The sequence below is a fragment of the Hyperolius riggenbachi genome, chromosome 6 (genome assembly GCF_040937935.1).
Source record: "Hyperolius riggenbachi isolate aHypRig1 chromosome 6, aHypRig1.pri, whole genome shotgun sequence".
NCBI lineage: Eukaryota > Metazoa > Chordata > Amphibia > Anura > Hyperoliidae > Hyperolius > Hyperolius riggenbachi.
The window spans coordinates 202,894,112-202,914,785 of NC_090651.1; positions in this window are offsets into that span (position 1 = coordinate 202,894,112).

The window sequence follows — 20,674 nt, forward strand, 5'->3', positions numbered from 1 at the left end:
CAGAGGGGAGCGAAAAAGACGTCCAGACCAAGGACTCTGTGAGTCTAATACTGGACCCATCAAGGAACTAAACATAGACACCAAAAACAATGTGAAAAATGTATATACTAAATCAGTTAGTAGATGGTGAAAAATAAAATAGCAGTCAACAATGAAAAAAAATAAAAATAAAAAATAAACTATGTGCAGGGTGAGCCCTGCACACACAGAAGTTGAGGATTTATTATTCCTTCAATATAATTATACAATCCCACATATCTAAATGTGGAATCCTGCTTTAATTCGAGTGTGGGGATGCCGCACCGACACACATCGGCAAATCCCAGGCAGAGAGGGAAAAGTCCACCCAAGTCGGCAATCCAAAGAAGACCCAACTACAGTGGCAAAAAAGAGGAATAGCTATTGTTTTCATTGAGTCCAGGTGGATCCGTGGCCCGAAGGTCAAAGATCCACCTAGACTCTCGCTGGAGCAGCAGGCGATCACTGTTGCCACCACGGATCGTGCGATGGATGCGATCAAGACCTATAAAACGAACGCCAGATGGACTACCACCGTGCATTGATCTAAAATGTCGAGCGACGGGGGTGGGGACAACCGAGGTGTTTTTGCTCACGATACTGGTGATGTGCTCAGACATGCGAGATCTTAGATCGCGTTTAGTCTTGCCGACATAAAACGCCCCACAGGGGCATGTCAGTAGATACACCACCAGGACCGTTCCGCAATTAACAAAATGTGACAAATTCCATGGTCTCCCATTAGGGAGTGTTACAGTTTTACCGACTTGAATGTAACGGCACATCGTGCAGCCGCCACATGTGTACGTGCCCAACACTTTGCAATGTTGGCGTACATTCCCACTACCCTGGAAATGGCTCCCCACCAACTTGTCCCTCAATGATGGTGCCCTACGAAAAACTATCTGTGGTTTCTCAGGCACGATTTTAACAAGTTTGGGGTCATTGGTGAGGATATGCCAGTGGCGGTCCATTATGCGTCGAATTAATGGGGACTGTGCACAAAATTGTGTACAAAATCTTAATACCTCTGATTTCCGTTGCGCACCCCCGGACGATCCGAGCAGAGTGTCCCTGCTGCTCATGTGAGCTCGTTTGTAAGCTCGTTTAAGATGTTTATCATGATAACCCCGCGCACGAAAACGTGCGCGGAGGTCATCGGCCTCTCTCTTAAAATCCACAGTCTGTGAGCAATTGCGCCTTAAACGAAGGTATTGGCCCATAGGAATCCCCCTGATCGTATGATCAGGGTGGAAACTATCAGCCCGCAACAACGAATTGGTTGAAGTATCCTTTCGAAAAAGTTGGGTAAAGAGATATCCACGTTCATCAATGCCCACCCTAATATCCAAAAACGGGATGCTACATGCATCCCATTGTAGCGTGAATCTGAGATTGCGTTCGTTTGCATTCAAACAAGATACAAACTTCTGCAAAAGATCCACGCCTCCTGTCCATAAAAGGAAGATGTCGTCAATGTACCTGTGCCACGTCAATACGTGGCACAGGTACATCGAGAGCCCATCATCCGAAAAGATAATACGTTCCCACGCCCCCAGGTACAGGTTGGCGTAGGACGGAGCACACGTGGTGCCCATCGCCGCACCCTGCACCTGGAGGTAGTGGGACTCCTCAAAAACAAAAATGTTGTTGTGCAACAGGAAGCATAGGAGGGACGAGAGGAAGAGATTATGAGGCACATGTTGTATCCCTAATTCACTCAAAAAGAGATCAACAGCATCAATACCCACCCTGTGCGGGATGCTCGAGTATAGGGCCTCCACATCGAGAGCCACCAGCAATGTGCCTTCTGGCACCTGCATCCCGTCCAAAATTTGGAGGAGGTGCAAGGTGTCCCGAGTGTATGAAGGGAGAGACTTGACATGAGGCTGCAGATGCCGATCAATGTAAACACTTACTTTCTCTGTTAGTGAGCCCCTACCCGAAACGATAGGGCGCCCAGGTGGTTTAATAAGATTTTTATGCACTTTAGGAAGTGCATAAAATGTTGGAATGATCGGGTCTGCAACCTTAAGAAAAGTGCCCACATCACTGTCGATGACATCTCGTCTCACAGCCTCATCGATGATGGAAAAAAGTTCATTTTGGCAGCGAGTGGCCCTCGAGGGGGAGACCCCGACATAGCAATCCCGCCTACTGAGGACTTCCAAACACATCTCCCTATAGGCTGTGGTGGTCATGACTACCACATTACCGCCTTTGTCGGCGGGTTTAATGGTCCACCGATTCTGAGTTGACAATTCAGAAAGTGTAGCCAACTCCTCATCACTCAGATTACTGTGCCGCAAACTCCCTCCATCTATGCCCCTCAAATCCTTCTCCACAACCGATATGAACGTTTTTAGGTTAGGGCAGAGCGTGAACGGGGGAAACCTCCTAGATCTATTAAAGAGTCCAATATCCTGCAGACGAGGGTGATAACCACAGGGTGGAGGAGGACATAACCAAATTTATTCTGCTTCCATTGACATTAACACAAACATAAATGCAGCATGCACCACGTTTTCATTTGGGAAAAATCAAATTGCACCAGGTGAAAAGGAGCAACGTGGTTTACATGATAATCCCAGTGGCCCTGTGATTGGCAAACACATGGAATTTGAAAATCTGATCTAACTGCACTCAGTGGTAAACATTCACCCTTTCACACCCCAACTGCTTTCCTGACTTAAAAACACATTCATTCCACAGAGAAGATAGAGCCTTAAAGAGAACCCGAGGTGGGGTTCTCACAACAAAATCCCCATACAGAGGCTGGCTCTGCCTATCAAGCCCAGCCTTTGTTGCTAATCAGACCCCCCCTATATTCCCCCTGCACTCAGCCAGACCCCATAAATCACAGCCGCGCTGTGCGGCTGTGTTTACCTTCCTAACGTCTGTCTCGGCGCTCCCCCCACCTCCTGCAGAGCTCCGTGGAGGGAAGGGACGTGGGCGGGGACCGGAGCAATACAGGAGGTGGGGAGAGCGGAGACTGACGTTAGGAAGCTAAACACAGCCGCTGCTGACACGCTGCGTGTCGGCAGCGCGGCTGTAATTTATGGGGTCTGGCTGAGCGCAGGGGGGATTTAGGGGGGATCTGATTAGCAACAGAGGCTGGGCTCTATAGGCAGAGCCAGCCTCTGTATGGGGATTTTGTTGTGAGAACCCCGCCTCGGGTTCGCTTTAACGCCTGGAAGGATTCTGGCCCTACATAAACAGTGCCTGGGGAAATTGCTCCCATCTCAGGAACCACTGCGGCAAAAGAAAGGTAGCTTTTAAAATAAAACATTCACAGCTGCTATGCAGTGACCAGGAGCATTCATGGAGCCCCCCAGCAAAACATTGATGCCTCCTCCCTTCCCCCCATTATTCACACCCATTCCCTTTTCTCCCCTTGGTGCTCTTACCGGCCATGGTGCTCATCTCACAAGGGTCATAAAACAAGTGCGGCCATCATGATCTTCACACCCATAACAAGTGTAGCCACAAAAACACCTGATTTGAAGTAAGTATTGGAGGAAGGGAAGGTTAGTAGTTGGGGCCCCTGACCCCCACAACTCTTTGGCTGCTCACCTCTAGTTCCACCCCTGGAACTTTTGAGCTGTAGCGCTTGTAACTAACAGCTTCAATAAATGTATGCATGCTTTTTCTTGAGTGCACCTCATGAAGTGTTCACAATTGTACCTATTGTTTGCTTTAATGTTTATATGACCATCCATGGTGATTATGATTTACTAGACATTTTTGGCCTCAATTCACTAAGCTTATCTCCTGTCTTTAATAACTCTTCTAGAGTTGTTACCATGGTGATAAGGCATGTAGTATTCAGGAAACATTTAACCTCAGGCAAACCTAAAGTTAACTCTTCTGTCTTTAAGTTAACTCTTTAATCCTTAAAATAACTCCAGAGTTAAAGACAGGCTGTTCATTAACTGCGTGTGAAAATAACTACAGAGGAGGAAACTTAACTACAGAGGAGGTAACTTAACTACAGAGGAGGTAAATTAACTACAGAGGAGGTAAATTAACTACAGAAGAGGTAACATAAGGAATGAAAAGATAAGATAACTCTCTTACTGTGTGGAGGTAAGTTTTCTCTTGCCTTATTATCTCCAGCATGATCTTAGTGAATTGAGGCCAATATGTGGTGTTTACTTTAATTTTTATAAAACTGTGCTAATATTGCTTAAATTTGCAGGAATGATGTAAACATTGGTGCCAAACTCCACCCCCCCCACTTTTGTTGTGTATATAATAATTGGTTTATAGCACTGTGGCAGTGGCAGAAACAGGATCATCCTCTGAAGTTGATAGGACGTCATTACATACAAGCTGAGTGAATCCTACAGATCTATGGACTTTCTTTCTCGGTTTATAGAATCTACATTGCAGCCAAAGATTGGTGGTAAGGTAAGGCCACTAGGTATGCCCATAGTTAATAGTATTGGGGAGCCAGATGCGTCCCCAAATAGTATTAGATAGTCAGGAGGTGTCCCAAATGGTATTACGCAGCGAGATCTGCCTAGCCATAATTGTCCCCCCCCCCCCCCCTTGCAGTAATAGAAAGGAAGAAATACCTCCTGTATTAAGTAGTTAGAGGTCTTCCCAAGTATTAGCCAGAGGTGCCCCCAGACCATTAGGTAAAAAAATGTGCTCACAAGTAGTAGTGGAGTGCCCCACCATTAAGCAGCTCACCCCAAAATAGGCAGCCAGATATGCCCAACAATTAGGTCACCCCCCAAGTATAGATAGGCAGGTGTGCTCCCCCCCAGTGTAGGTAAGCAGGTGTTCTCCCCAATTACAGGTAAGCAGGTTTGCTCTCCCCAATATAGGTAAGCAACTGTGCTTACCCCACGTATAGGTAAGCAGGTTTGCTCCCCCCAGTGTAGGTAAGCAGGTGTGCTCTCCCCAATATAAATAAGCAGGTGTGCTTACCCCCATATAGGTAAGCAGGTTTGCTCCCCCAGTGTAGGTAAGCAGGTGTGCTCTCCCCAATATAAATAAGCAGGTGTGCTTACCCCCGTATAGGTAAGCAGGTTTGCTCCCCCCAGTGTAGGTAAGCAGATGTGCTCTCCCCAATATAAATAAGCAGGTGTGCTTACCCCCGTATAGGGAAGCAGGTTTGCTCCCCCCAGTATAGGTAAGCAGGTATACTCCCCCAATATAGGTAAGCAGGTGTACTTCCCCCAGTAAAGGTAAGCACGTGTGCCCCCCAGTATAGGTAAGGTAAGGAGGTGTGCCCCTCCACTAAAGGTAAGCAGGTGTGCTCACCCGCAGTGTAGGTACTAGATATGCCTCCCACCTCCCAATGCAGAACATTGGAGCACAGCTGAGAGGTTACTCACGTCTCAGCATTCTAGTGCCGGAAGTTCTCTATTAGCCCTCCATGCAGAGTCCCCTCTATGGCTCAATGATGTCAAAAGTGAGACCACTGTAGCCATGGAGACGGGACACTGGATGCAGAGCTTAGAGAACTCATAGAAAACTTCCAGCACTAGAAGGCTAAGATGTGCAATGAGCAACAGCTGTGCACCAAAGTTCTGTAATTCTGCTGCGGGCAGAGGGGGCTGGCATATTCTTGTGGAGGCACAAGGTCATACTATTTGGTCATGCTAGTTGCCAGGTTATCCTGCTGATCTTCTGCCTCTAATAACTTTTAGCCAAAGTCCCTGAACAAGCTTATACACATCAGGGCCCATATGCAATTTACTTTTTCACTTGAGTTATCTCTAGGGTTGAGCCGAAATTTTCGAAATTTCGCGTTACTATAATTACGCATTTGCGAGACAAATTGCGTGTTAAATCGGCACCGTTGCAGCAGCCTCACTCTGGCAGGAGAGGCATGTTTCCATGCCTCTCTTGCCACATGTGTAGCAGTGTTATAAGGGGCAACACATTTCAGAATCCCACCTTGGGCACTGAGTTTTACATTAGAGGACACTATACGTGCAATTCTGATTATGTAGTATATCTGATCAAGTGTCCCTGTAGTTTTATATACATTGGAATGACCACTCAGTGCCTCAAGGTGCGGATCTCTGCCCATAAAACAGCTATTAGAAATCATACAGTGGGACAGGCAGTATCCGAGCACTTTAGTGCTTGTGGGCATCAGGTTTCTCAATTGAGAGTAATGGCCATTGATGGGGTTTCACCCCAATGGCAGGGAGGTGACAAGAAAAAAGAATTATTAAGAAGGGAGGCGGGGTGGATCAGGAGACTGGATGCCATGGGGCGGGCAGGACTTAATAGAGAGTTAGACTTGAGTTTCTGTGTTTAATTTTTGTGTCCGGTGTATTGTTTCTGTAACTAACATGTGATTGTATTTTAATGTATTTTTGTTTTTATTTTCACAGGCCACATGACAGCGTTGGTTTGGTGAGACAGGAGTTCCCCTTTAACTTCGCAGCAGGTGTGGTGAGTGCTGCGGCCTTTAATGTTATGAGCGTCTGGTTACTACAGTAACATGGGCGGACTTACTGGGCCGCTCCAGCACCACCCACCGCTATGATGCGGAGGCTGGTGAGGATAATGGAGTTGTTTGGGCGCACAGGATTGGTCGGCGGGCGTCAGCTGATAGAGTCATGTGACTTGTCACTTGACTCTGACGTCATGCCGCCGACCTCCGTGGATGGAGGCGGCGGCGTCCGCTATGATGTGCCCTCTCTCCGAGATTCTACAGCGGGGATCCCTCTCTGTATACTGATTGGTGAGTGACCATTTGAAATACATGCTTTTTATTGGTCGGCTGTTAGTCTCCCATCAGGTCCGCCTTTGCTACGCTGTCATGATTGGCTATTGGGTCCTAAGGGGCTGTGTTATGCACTATATATATGGGTATTTGTGTCACTATTTGTTACATGATCACAAGGCAACTTGATAAAGGCCTAGGAAGGCCGAAACAGCGGTCTGTTGTTGCTTTCATGCTGTTGCTATTATGCTGCTATAAATAAATACAAAGAGCTATAATCACATCGTGTGGTGCCGGTCCTTTGCTGTGGATGTCATATTGTGACCCCTTGGTACCGGGGTGAGGACCTGGGCACGCCATTTCTTTTGCAGCCGGTTGTGTGCTCCTGAATTCTTGTGGATATAATTACGCATGCGGAATTTGCTATTACGGCGCGAAATTATGGTAGTGTAATTGCCATTAAAATCGTAATTGATAATACCGTAAGCGTAATTTCCAACGCGTAATTTCGCGTTTCGTTCATAACGTAATTGCACGTACAACTATACCGTAATTTCACATTAAACCATAACGTAATTTCGCATTTCTTCGTAATTTCGCAAATTTCGTAATTACTTGTTAGCTATAAAAAGAAATACATTTTAATTTTGAAAATGAAAGTAATTTCATTTATAATAGTAATTACTAGACACAGGAAAGTGTCTGGGTATTGGAGAATGTCCAATCATATTACAGGCTTCTTTTGAGATACATTCTAAACAACCAATTGTAGTTTGACCCACCCTCCTGTTCGCATTAGCCAATCAGAAGCGAATCAGCGGTAGTCAGACGAATGCTAACAAATTTTCGCATATGAACGCTTTTTCGCGTTAAATAATGTAAAAACTAAGCATGCGCAGTTCAAGGGTGTATTGACAAGAATGTTTCTACGCATAGAGCAAGCTTTTTCGCAATAATTACACTGTGATCAAGGAGAGTAATATGAACTTTTGCGAAATTACGTTATGTAACTACGCTTACAAACGGTTGCATGCAAGGCAAACGTAATTTCGCGATACCCACTGTAATGCGAAAGCTACGCAAAAATTACGCTTACGCGGAGTTTCGCGAAATCCTTCTTCATTACGATTATGTACTTACGGCCATAATCATACTTACACTAATAACGCGAAATTTCGCGAAATCGTAATTAAGTCATTACGCTCACCTCTAGTTATCTCCTAGGAGAAAAAAAAATCTTCTCTTTAACCACTTAAGGACCGCAGTGTTAAACCCCCCTAAAGACCAGGCCAGTTTTCACAAAAAGGGCCACTGCAGCTTTAAGGCCTCGCTACAGGGCCGCACAACACAGCACACAAGTGATCACCCCCCATCTTTTCTCCCCACCAACAGAGCTCTCTGTTGGGGGGGGGGGTCTGATCGCTCCCCCAGTGTTTTTTTTATATAAGTATTTATTTGTTTTATTTTTAAACAAAAATGTGTAGTTTTTTTCCACTGGTCCCTCCCTCCCCCCACCAGCCTATCACTGTGATCGACTGTCACAGGCTTAAGCCTATGACAGCGCATAGGCTTAGAGTGTGAAATGGTCGGCAAGAGGTTAAAATAACTTTTCATCATTCTACAATTGAAAAAGTATACAAAATTAGGTCAAAAACTACTAACAAAAGAATTTTGAGTATTTTCTTGCTTGCTGGTGTTTTAAAATGCATTTTATTGACAAGGTGTGAACATATCATCTAGCAGAAAACTATGGAGAAAAAGTGAATTGCATATGGGCCCGGGTGTTTCTAACATTTCTGTCAGATCATCTGACAAGATTAGCATTCTTGTTTCTGGTGATATTCAGACACTACTGCAGCTACATAGATCAGCATGGCTGACAGGCAACGGGTATTGGTTAAAGTGACACTGAAGTGAAAAAAAAATTATGATATAATGAATTGTTTGTGTAGTACGGATAATTCATAGAACATTAGTAGCAAAGAAAATAGTCTCATATTTTATTTTCAGTTATATACTTTTTTTTTTCATAACATTGCATCATTCTGTAATATTTGCCGTTTACACACTACACTCAGCATTCTAAATGATTTCACAGAGCAGGCTAGTGAACTTTTGAACTTTGCTCTGCAGAAAAAACAGAATACAGTGACAGACAATTGAGATAATAAGCTTCAGAAGACAGAACTCTCTTCACTAACCCAGGGAGGCACCGGCATAACAATAGGGGATGCAACCCCTGCCCCCATGGGGGTGGGGCCCGGGGCCCCCTGGGGCCTGTTCAGGGACTTTTTCGGGGGCAGGGGGGTCGCAACATAAGAGGAGAGCTGGCCGCACATTGGTAGGGAGGGGGGACGGACCCCCCCCTCCCTCACCTTGGGCTGTCCTCTCAACGCTCCCCTCCTGCAATCATTAGTGGCAGCGGACGGGCGGCGGCAGGCTGGAAACATACCTCCATTGTGTTGGAGGTTCTGATCAGTAAGTGCTTCATGTTACTTCCTGTGTAAACAGGAAGTAGCATGAAGCTCTTAGTGATCGGAGACCTCCGGCGCGAAGGAGATATGTGTCCAGCCTGCCGCCGCCGTCCGCTGCCACTAATGATTGCAGGAGGGGAGCGTTGAGAGGAGAGCCCAAGGTGAGGGAGGGGGGGGTCCGTCCGCCCTCCCCACCAATGTGCAGCCAGCTCTCCTCTTATGTTGCGACCCCTCCTGCCCCCCAAAAAGTCACTGAGCAGGCCGAGGGGAGGGGGGGGGGGACTTTTTTTTTTGCAGGGGGGGCCCGGGGATTTCTAGTTACGCCCCTACAGGGAGGGTAAATGTCTAATTGAGTATTTGACATTCTTCACTTAGGAGTGTACTCACTTTTATTGCCAGCAGTTTTTACATTAAAGGGAAGGTCCAAGCAAAATAAAAAAAATGAGTTTCACTTACCTGGGGCTTCTACCAGCCCCATGCAGCCATCCTGTGCCCTCGTAGTCACTCACTGCTGCTCCAGTCCCCCACTGGCAGCATGCCGACCTAGGAGGTCGGCGGGCCGCATTGCGTACATTTTTACGCATTCCAGTTCGTGCAGGAACATTAACACATACATTTTTACGCATTGATCCACTAACGCGTAAAAATGTATGCGTTAATGTTCCTACACTAACTGGAATGCGTAAAAATGTACGTAATGCGGCCCGCTGCGAGTGGGGTACTGGAGCAGCAGTGAGTGACTACAAGGGCACAGGATGGCTGCATGGGGCTGGTAGAAGCCCCAGGTAAGTGAAACTCATTTTTTTTATTTTGCTTGGACCTTCCCTTTAATGGCTGTGTGTTGAATTAGTTTGAAGGGACAGCAAATTTAAACTGTTATACAAGCTGTATGAGCTGACTACTTTACATTGAATCAAAGTGTCATATCTTCAGTATTGTCCCATGAAAAATTATAATACAATATTTGAAAAAGTGTTAGACGTGAACTCACTTTTGTGAGCTACTGTATAAATCTCCCTATCCATCTTTATAAGGTGATGAACAAAGGTGCATCTGGTAAAAAATGTGTGTCTGGTTTCAAGGCTTACTAAACTTTTGCTTACAGCATCATGACTTTCAGCCATCTGTACACATGTACTGTATATGTCACTATTACATGTCTCTTAAATACATGTTCAAACATTACACATATGCCCCTCGTGTGCCTAATTTTCCTTTCAAATGCAACTATCAAATGATACTACAGCAGCTGAAGAACGTTTGGAGCAGGTAACTATGTTACTTACTCAGCAAACTCTGCGGGTAAGGTAAAGACTCGGGTGCCCCTCTTGGTTCATTTCAATTCTTGGAAAGAGAATTGCAAGCATATCCCTCATCCAATGTCATACTTCCGCCCAGTGGCATTTCAAAGGTTTGTGTCACCCGGTGCGGTAACTCATGGTGTGTGTGTGTGTGTGTGTGTGTGTGTGATATCTACGGCACAATATCTGCTGATTAACCGACTAATGGGAATCCTTGGAGCCAAATTCAAACATGCTTTAGCAGAGCTACGTATAGCAGAGCTACATCTCGCTCTCTATGCTCCGCGGCTCCCGGCTCCGCTCTCCTCCCTGCCCACTGCACCTATACGTCCACCTATGCTGTCACCCTGGAGCAACCATAGCACCCTGATGCTGTGCGGTGGTGAACGGCGGGTGCGTGTCTTTGATCTTCAATCAAGGTGAAGCTCACAAGATTAGAGGATATTGGCGTGGGACATTTCAAAGGATATTGGGGTGGGAACATTTTCTTAAAGGTACAGGTAAGTATTTCTGGTTAATTAAGAACAATAAAGGAACAATAAAGGACTTTTCTTGTGGTTGTTTTTATTTCATTTAACCCTTTATGGAAATGGGTAAGGGGTACTTTGTACCCACATACTCATTTCTCCTGGGAGTGGGGTGGGCATCTGGGGGTCTTCTTCTTAAAGGGGCACTCCCAGATGCGACAATGAACCCCCCCGGGAGTCATCACCCCACCTCCTCCTGGGGCACCGGAGGTGGGGAAGAGCTCCTTGTCCATGGATTGGACAAGGGCTCCGGGGGGGAGGGGAAGGCTTGGCTGCCCCTCCCCCCCGAAGCCCCCCCATACCATGGACCATGCGGGCTGGTATAGCTCAGGGTGCGAAGCCCCAGTCGGCCGGCTGGATTGGATTGGATTGGACAAGGGCTCTGGGTGGGGGTTCCGCTGCTTCGCAGTCTGGCTATCCCAGCCGGCATGGTGGGACATGGGGTTAAAAGGCTCAGGAGGGGGTACACCACGTCGTGTTTTTTTTTTTTATTTCCCACCCTCCGAACATAAAAAAAAGTTACAAAAAAATAGGAATAGATGCCAGGGATCTTTATACAGCCATATTGCGGTTGTATAGCGATCCCTGGCCAAAGCGTTGCAGCTCCAGAGGGGTTTACAGGGGGACCCTCTTGATAATAATAAATGAAATGTATTGCTCTTTCTTTTGATATATGTAAATTTACACTACCATTAGGTTTGCTACATTAACTGTCATTGACCGCATTTAAATGTATACTTTTTTCCTCTTGTCCCCACTGTTCTTCTTAACATACCTTGCAAATTTGGTGTTTCTAGCATGTAAGGGGGCTTTGCTATTAACCGCTAAAGTAGGCGGGTTTTTAATCAGGAATACCGACTCGTGATCCGTGATTACATGCGGTTATTCGACTCAAAACTGCACTGGAGTCGGATATCTGTTTCTATTTGTGATTGTGATCATGAGTCAATTCATAAATGGGCAGAGTCGAATTCGTGATCACTCGAATACGTGATTGGGGGTATTCGAGCATCCCTAGCTGTAATTAACATTGCAGCCTATGCGGCGCTCAATTTACCCTGCTCCTGTGGCGAGTTGCAGAGTAGCACAGCATAATTCAATACTTCCTCCCACCTCCCATCCCTCCCCCCGAGATCCAATCACTATGATCGCCTCTCATGGGCATCAACCTATGAGAGGGATCTGTTTCCGTGCCACTCCTGGGCACAGCTGAGTGACAGAGCTGTCCTCTGTATAGTTCTGCGATAGATCGCAGCACTGTGCAAATAAACATAGCCGTCTTTTTTTTTCCTGCCAGCCGTGATCGCGCATGCAGGTCTCAGCAGGGAACGATCTCGCTTGTGAGCACGCGTTACCTGCTAATCTCCGTCCCCAGAACTTGACGGCAATCGGCATTATGCGGTCCTGGGGAGCCGCTCTGCGGCCGCAAAATGGCGTGAGGCAGTCGCAGAGCAGTTAAGGCACACTGATTGGTTCAGGGACCTCATGATTCCTTGCAACAATCATTGACTTGGGGGGGACATGAACATTTTTATTTTGATATTATAATTTTTTTTGTTTGTTTTTTTTTACATTAAAAAATATTTATTTTATTTTTTACTATTTTTTTCCAAAGAACACTGTCTTTTTCAGAGACAGTGTTCATTGAGGACTGGGAGGACACTGATTGGCCAAGGATCACATGATCCCTTGAATCAATCACTGCAGCCACAAAGGTCAAGGGATCACATGATTCCTTTGCCCAATCATTGGTGCAGTTCTGCGGTCACATGCACATGCGTTCGGTGACGTGCGCACGCATGTGCATTTACAGAAAGTAAATACTTGCTGTATGGCGGCGCTTTTAATGATTGCTGTTAGGCTCGGTTCACACTTGTTTAACAAACGTATCCATGGCTCAGTTTTTTGGGGCGGACCAAAACCGGAGCCACGGATATCAGTGTTAAAAATATTGGCCGCCTTCACGCACTTCAAAAATCAAATAAGGCAACGCAAAAATGGATCTCCCTCTTCACAGGCTACTTTGCACACAAAAATGGATACCAAAACGTATTGCTGGTGCTGGAGGGGGTAGCAGCCAGGAAGGGGGGCAGCAGGCACAGTGGTGGGGAGGGGGGTCGGACCCCCCTCCCTCACCTGGGTCCCCCCCTTTTGCGCTCCCCCTCCAGCTAGTTTGTTAAAATCATCAAAGCTTGCAGCGAGCAGGGAACTCACTTCCTTGTTCCACCGCTCGCCGCATGACTTCCTGCAATGCCGCCCACTGAAGTACGAGTGGTGAAACAAGGAAGCTAATGAGTTCCCTGCTCGCCGCAAGCTTTGATGATTTTAACAAACTAGCTGGAGGGGGAGCGCAGAAGGGGGGACCCAGGTGAGGGAGGGGGGGTCCGACCCCCCCTTCCCACCACTGTACCTGCTGCCCCCCTTTCTGGCTGCTACCCCTCCAGCTTGGCACCCCCACCCACGGCCACGGGACAAGGACACGATTTTATAAAATGGGCAAAAGGGCAGCACGGATCCGTTTGTGATCCGTTTACGTCCCGGTTTCTGAAAACCGGAGCCCGGACCGCGGATTGCATTCTGCAACCGCACCCAGTGTGGACCGACCCTTACACTTGTAACAGTGATCATTGCGGCTTTGGGGGGGCGCCGATCAGGTAGAGGGACCACATGGTCGGTAGTGCGGCAGATGATAGTGTGCACGTATGCCTGCAAGCGTGCAATTGTTCACGGTGGCGGTTTTAGCGATGGACGTGTCTCCTACATCCTGAAGGCTTGAGCAGCCTCCGTTTTGGACATAGGAGATACGTCCAGCAGGCTTAAATGGTTCATTTGTAGAACTAATTTATGTTCTTCCTCATTATCCATAGGAGTGCCTGAATCCAATCTATACCACCCAATTGTGTGCAAATATCTGTTATGCCTATCTTTGCTTCTTGTCCTTTACTGCATAGTGGCCTCTTTGTGACCTCGCTGTGGAATTCAGGCGCCTCACTTCTCAGTCTTCTTTTAAATCCCGTCGGACATTTTTGGCCGCACTGCAAGCGTGTTATACGGTTAAAGCCATAGGTACCTTGAGGCAAAATAAAAAGATTTCTACATGGCTTTAAATCATAAGAATGCAGATGACATTATTAATCTGTTCCTTTATTGGTAAAGTCTGTGTAAGCACAAGTTCCGTGCTCTGGGAACCATCCAAGAGATGGCCTAGAGTGGTGGGAAAGGCACATTAATATTAGCCATGGGCAGAAAAAATCTATTAGGCTACATTCACATCAACATTCGTGTTACATTCCCTTTAAAAACAAGAACGCAATGGAATGGAAAAGTCATACCACACGTTATACGTGTGTTGCGTTGCATACAGTGAAACATAAAGTCAAAATGTATACTTTACTGTCATTGTTAACTTGTTATGCAGTAAGGCAATGAATACAGAGTGATGGGATTCTGCAATCTGCTAGATCGCACTGTGAACGTCGCATAGGTTTATCATCATTGCAGTGCAATTTTCCGCACTATGATGCATCCGTTAAGTTACAAGCCTCCCCAACCCCCCCCCCCCCCCCCCCCCCCCCCTTCACTTTAAGTGTAGCCTTATAAATAGATTTATAATTAAAGCTCTGATTATGCTAGTTATTTTTCCTTTATACTCAAATTGTTTTTTTAAACTAGTTATGCATATAAACTTTGTAAAAGAAAAGTGTAGTTTTTTCAAAGTATAAAAAGTAAATACTTCCTGCACCAACTTATAGCTTGAGATTTGACGCCATAATAGGCTAGGAGCCAGTAGGGAGGCATGCTTTCAGCTGACAGAGCAATCACTCCCCTCCTCCCATGTATAAAGTATATTCAACTAGCCTACAATACATTATTCAGGGTTTTTTTCAATAACAAATATTAGATTCAATAAAAATGTCTAGTGTAACAAAAATCTGTTAAAACCAAATAGCAGTAGGAGAACAGAGGCGCCAGCAGGATAAAAGCGGATAAAAACTTTAAAATTTGCTGGGAGGAAGCGGTGGACTTACCTCCATAAAGCAGACACGAAAGACTGTCTGAATAGTAGCAATCACATTTATTAACTAGTACCCCAAAACAGTGCAACGCGTTTCGCAGGCCCAGCCCGCTTCATCAGGCAATAAACATGGGGACAAGACAGAATTTCAGCAATAGCAGGTGTAGCGCCTCAGTGTTAAAACCTAATGCCTGCTCCAGGGCCAGCGCTTCCATAGAGGCAAAGGGGGCAACTGCCCCAGGGCCCCAGAGATTGTAGGGGCCCCCCATGTTGCCCCCCCCCCTTCTAGTTATGGTGACCTATTAATGCCTGCAGGAAATGAGGAAAAGAAGAAGTCCAGAGCATAGAGTATGATGCTGCCTCCTGTGTCCAGCCTGAATAGATAAGACTCTGCTATGTGTACACTGCATTTGTAGGGTAATAGAGAAGGGGAATTAAGGGGACCTCACCAATGCTTTTGTGGACATATGATGGACACCTAATGATATTGTGTGACCGGGAGGGGGGGGGGGTGATAGTTGGGGATGGGCTGGGGCTTGGCAGCCAGCTCAGTGGTCCAGGGTGGTGAATTTGCTGTCGTAGTGGGGTAGGTCTGTGCTAGGGGTGCCAAGTTAATTTTGCCATTGTAGCTAGAACAGGAATATGGCCTGCTCAATCAATTTGAAATTATTTCATTGAATGAACATTGAATGAGATAAGCCATTCTTTAGGCAGAATGAACATTGAATGAGATAAGCCATACTTTAGGCAGAAACTGCAAATGTTTTTTTGCACAAGAATTTTCCATACACTACATGCGTTTGCATTTTTTTTACACGTTTTCCTCAGTAGATAATGATAGTCAATGAGACTTCCCATGTGGTGTGCAATTTATGCTGCAAGATGTACAGGGTTTTTTGCGCACACAAAAGTTAGGCATTTTTTGCAATTTTTTTTACAGAAATGTGAATCTACATTGACTTCTATTGTATTTGCAGTGATCCCATTTTCACAAATGTTTCATTTGCATGTGATTTTTGCTAAGTGTGAATCCTGCCTTACTCTATGGAGCATGGTGTACACACAAGGAAGCCAGTGAGCGACTGGTGTTGGATCGACAGCCACATAGCTTTGTACTTTGCTGAGAAGTACAAAGCTAGCAGCAGCAGATTTCTGCTGTTATCTGATTGATTATCTACTAAAGCAAGGTGGCAAACAAGTAACCAGTTCCAGACCAGCGTAGTTGAAATCAACAGTTTATGGGCTCGATTCACAAAAGGGTGCTAACTCAGTTAACACGCCTAAAAGCTTTGGGCGTGCTAACTAGGGTGCTAAGCAGTTAGCACTCCCAAAGCTTTTATTGATCGCGCGCAAAGTTTAGCGATGCGCAAAACGTCACACCGGGTGCGCCTAAAACATCGCACCAGGTGCGCCTGAAACGTCGCACCATATGCCATTTCAGCCGCACCCGGTGCGACGTTTTGGGCGCACCCGGTGCGACGTTTTGCGCACATTGCGCATTGCTTTAAACTTTGCGAAACTTTGCGCGTCCTAAAGGGCTTTAGGCGTGCTAAGGGGCTTTTAGGTGTGCTAAGTTAGCACCCTTTTGTGAATCAAGCCCTATTTCTGCCTAAGCCTGTCAGGACGTATATTTCAACTTCCACATTCCGAGTGCCCACCATTACTGCAGCACTGCGGCTTGCTCGCTTTTCTGTCATGCTCCATATCTTGGTCAGAAGCAAATTTAATTGGCTCCTAACTTCACGATTACTGTGAGTCAAACGCAGTATTATTTGTTTATAAAGGGAAATGACCACCCTGGTCCTTAAAGGGCCAGAGATGTCTGGTTCTTAAGTGGTTAAAAGATAAACCAGGTGAATGACATAACCTACCACAAATCTAATAGTGTACAATGGGGGTAATAATTATTTGATCCCCTGCTGAATTTGTAAGTTTGCCCACTTAGGGCTGGTGCACACCAAAACCCGCTAGCAGATCCGCAAAATGCTAGCAGATTTTTAAACGCTTTTTTTTATTTTTATGAGGCGTTTTGCTAGCGTTTTGCGGATTGCTGCTGCGGTTTTCAGTATAGTAGATTTCATATATTGTTACAGTAAAGCTGTTACTGAACAGCTTCTGTAACAAAAACGCCTGCAAAACCGCTCTGAAGTGCCGTTTTTCAGAGCGGTTTGCGTTTTTCCTATACTTAACATTGAGGCAGAAACGCACCCGCAATCCAAAAAATGCCTCACCCAGGCATTTTTCGTTTCTGCAAAACGCCCCCCGCTCTGGTGTGCACCACCCCATTGAGATACATTGACCAAGCAGATCCGCAGCCGCAAGCGGATCTGAAAACGCCCAAAAAGCCGCTCGGTGTGCACCAGCCCTTAGGGCTGGTGCACACCGAGCGGCTTTTTGGGCGTTTTCAGATCCGCTTGCGGCTGCGGATCTGCTTGGTCAATGTATCTCAATGGGGTGGTGCACACCAGAGCGGGGGGCGTTTTGCAGAAACGAAAAATGCCTGGGTGAGGCATTTTTTGGATTGCGGGTGCGTTTCTGCCTCAATGTTAAAGGATACCACAACTGACATGTGGCATAATGAGATAGACATGGGTATGTACAGTGCCTAGCACACAAATAACTATGCTGTGTTCCTTTTTTTCTTTCTCTGCCTGAAAGAGGTAAATATCAGGTATGTAAGTGGCTGACTCAGTCCTGACTCAGACAGGAAGTGACTACAGTGTGACCCTCACTGATAAGAAATTCCCCTTTTTTATCTCTTTCTTGCTCTCAGAAGCCATTTTCTTCTAGGAAAGTGTTTTATAGTTGGAATTTCTTATCAGTGAAGGTCACACTGTAGTCACTTCCTGTCTGAGTCAGGACTGAGTCAGCCACTTACATACCTGATATTTACCTCTTTCAGGCAGAGAAAGAAAAAAAGGAACACAGCATAGTTATTTGTGTGCTATGCACTGTACATACCCATGTCTATCTCATTATGCCACATGTCAGTTGTGGTATCCTTTAAGTATAGGAAAAACGCAAACCGCTCTGAAAAACGGCACTTCAGAGCGGTTTTGCAGGCGTTTTTGTTACAGAAGCTGTTCAGTAACAGCTTTACTGTAACAATATATGAAATCTACTATACTGAAAACCGCAGCAGCAATCCGCAAAACGCTAGCAAAACGCCATAGAAAAATAAAAAAAAGCGTTTAAAAATCTGCTAGCATTTTGCGGATCTGCTAGCGGGTTTTGGTGTGCACCAGCCCTTACAAAGTGTAATTTGTATGGTATTTTCAGAAAATTAATCAAAATTCTGAAAAAAATATAAATAAAAGGTATTAATTGTCATTAAGTAAAATAAGTATTTTGATCACCTGCAACCCAGACAGAATTCTGGCATCCACAGAATGGTCCACAGAATAACTTCCTTCCATTACAACCTCTCCATCACCATTAGGTAAGAACAAAGAACTACAGATTTTTTAACCATGTGCTGCCTCACAATCCACTAAATAATGTCCACCAAGTGTACAAATATGCAGGCTGTTCCACTCCGATCTTCAGATCCAGTGCACCTCAAAAAAGACAAAAAAAAGTTCATCGCATAGGCTGTAAGGCTATAGAAATCTTCCATCTAGTATGTCCCGTGTGGTATATTACAGTATCTCCGCCTTCTTGTGCTCCACCACCACTAGGGACCACTCTCACCTTCTGAAATTGCTGCCCAGACCCACAGACAGCTCACTCAGCTTATCAGATCACACAGTATAAGATCTCCAGTGCCTCAAGCCTTAAAATTCTCCTCATAGGTATATAAAAAAGATAATAGAAAAAAACATTGCGTAGGCTGTTTCAAAAGTGTGCTTTTTTAGGGACACCACTGCCAGGTAAGTCACCGTGCAGACTGTGAGGAGGCCCTGTAGTGAGCCACATGGTGGGAATGCTGATTGCTAAGAACAATATCAGGCTTCAATATCCAAGTTAATGTGATGATGGGCTGGCAGACGTCTTTTAGAATGAAGAGTGATCTTGGGTCACAGATTCCATCTCCATGAAAAGCTACATTGTACTTGTAGAGGGATACTTCATGTGTATTGGCACAGTGCAAAAAAAAGCTACATTTCTGCTTGAAACTTTGGAGTTGGTTGAGGAGATGCAGCTGGAAACCTCATAGACAAGCAGGGCCACCATCAAAAAATTCGGGGCCCCATATTGGGCAAACCTAATGGACCCCCCCCCTTTCCCTCATGCCAAAATAATCTACAGGAAAAAAAAATTTTGAAGGCCTGAACACACTATCGCCTTTGTGTCCACTTTTCATGTTCTGTAAAATTAAGGTGATGCTGAAAAGAAGAAAGAAGAGTGTTAGTGCGTTCATAAGGGGCTGGACAGGGCCAAGCCAGGGAACCGGCATAAAGGGGAGGACAGGGCCAGTCCTGGCATAATGGGGAAGATCACGTCCGGGCAATTATTAACAACATCATTATTTCCTTCATCATGCGTATTCGCCAGGCAAGCAGGCAAACAGTAAGCAAAGGGCAGCCGCACCACAGACACATGAATACTCAGCAGCTGGGGCTTGGATGTGTTGAACTGTTCACCGAGCCCCAGACTGACTCAAGCCCCAGACTCTAGTCCTTGCTGTGATGCCCTGAAGGTGGCCCTGTAGACAAACCCTGCTCCCTGCAATAAATCACAGCAAACTTGAAAGATTAAAGTGTCTGACATGTGTGCCCATACATAGAGCACTAGTTTATCATCCAAAATATGTCATTAGTTTGATTAATAAATTATAATTACAGTAGAATCTCATTATAGTAAACTCTGACACAGTAAACCTCTGGCTATAGTAAAATAATAAACTCAGTCCTCAGCTCCTGACCATGCGCCTGTATAATTATACAATGTGTGCCCAATCCTGATATGGTAAACTAGTTGGCCAATAGCCAGGTCCCTTGGCGTTTACTATAAAGGGATTCTACTGTACTAGTAAATTGTGTCAGGACTCGGAGTGCGGGTCCTCATCTTGTCCGTAGCCATTTCATGCTTTCTTTGCTGCAGCGCTGCCTCCAGCTGCTGATAGGAGGCTTCTCGAATGGGCATGTCATACATAGGGCTAAATTGCGGCTATGCCTAACACTACCCATTCCTGCTTGACGGAAGTCGGGCTCCAGTTGCTATTGACGACACCCAAATTATGTCAAGGGATTGGTAGTCATAGGGTTGACAGCAAGGCTAGATTGATTAGTAATCTGCTAGGGCTAAACTTACTGAAATTACAGTACTTTGTTCTGTGTCAGGCAGGGAGTTCAGTCTCTGGCAACACGGAGGGTGGCAAGTCCCGGAACGGATCTCCTCACACACTCCCCTTTTGGAGGCATGTTTATACACGCCCCCTGCTCTACAAGCCTCCTATGACAAACTTGAGGTGTGTTCTTCTGATAGCTGAGCAACAGGTCAGATTACAGTGAATTCCAGTATTTAGCATTTCACATGTTCACTTTTATCACACTCTGCCTGGTCCTAAACTGCTTGGTGAATGGGATCTGTACACACGTCTGTCTGTACTATGTAGTCAACCTTTTTTGGTCTCTGGAGTAACTAGCTGGGATCTAATTTCTGCCCTCTGCAAGAAACGGCAGGAGATGCTGAGAAGGGATGATAAA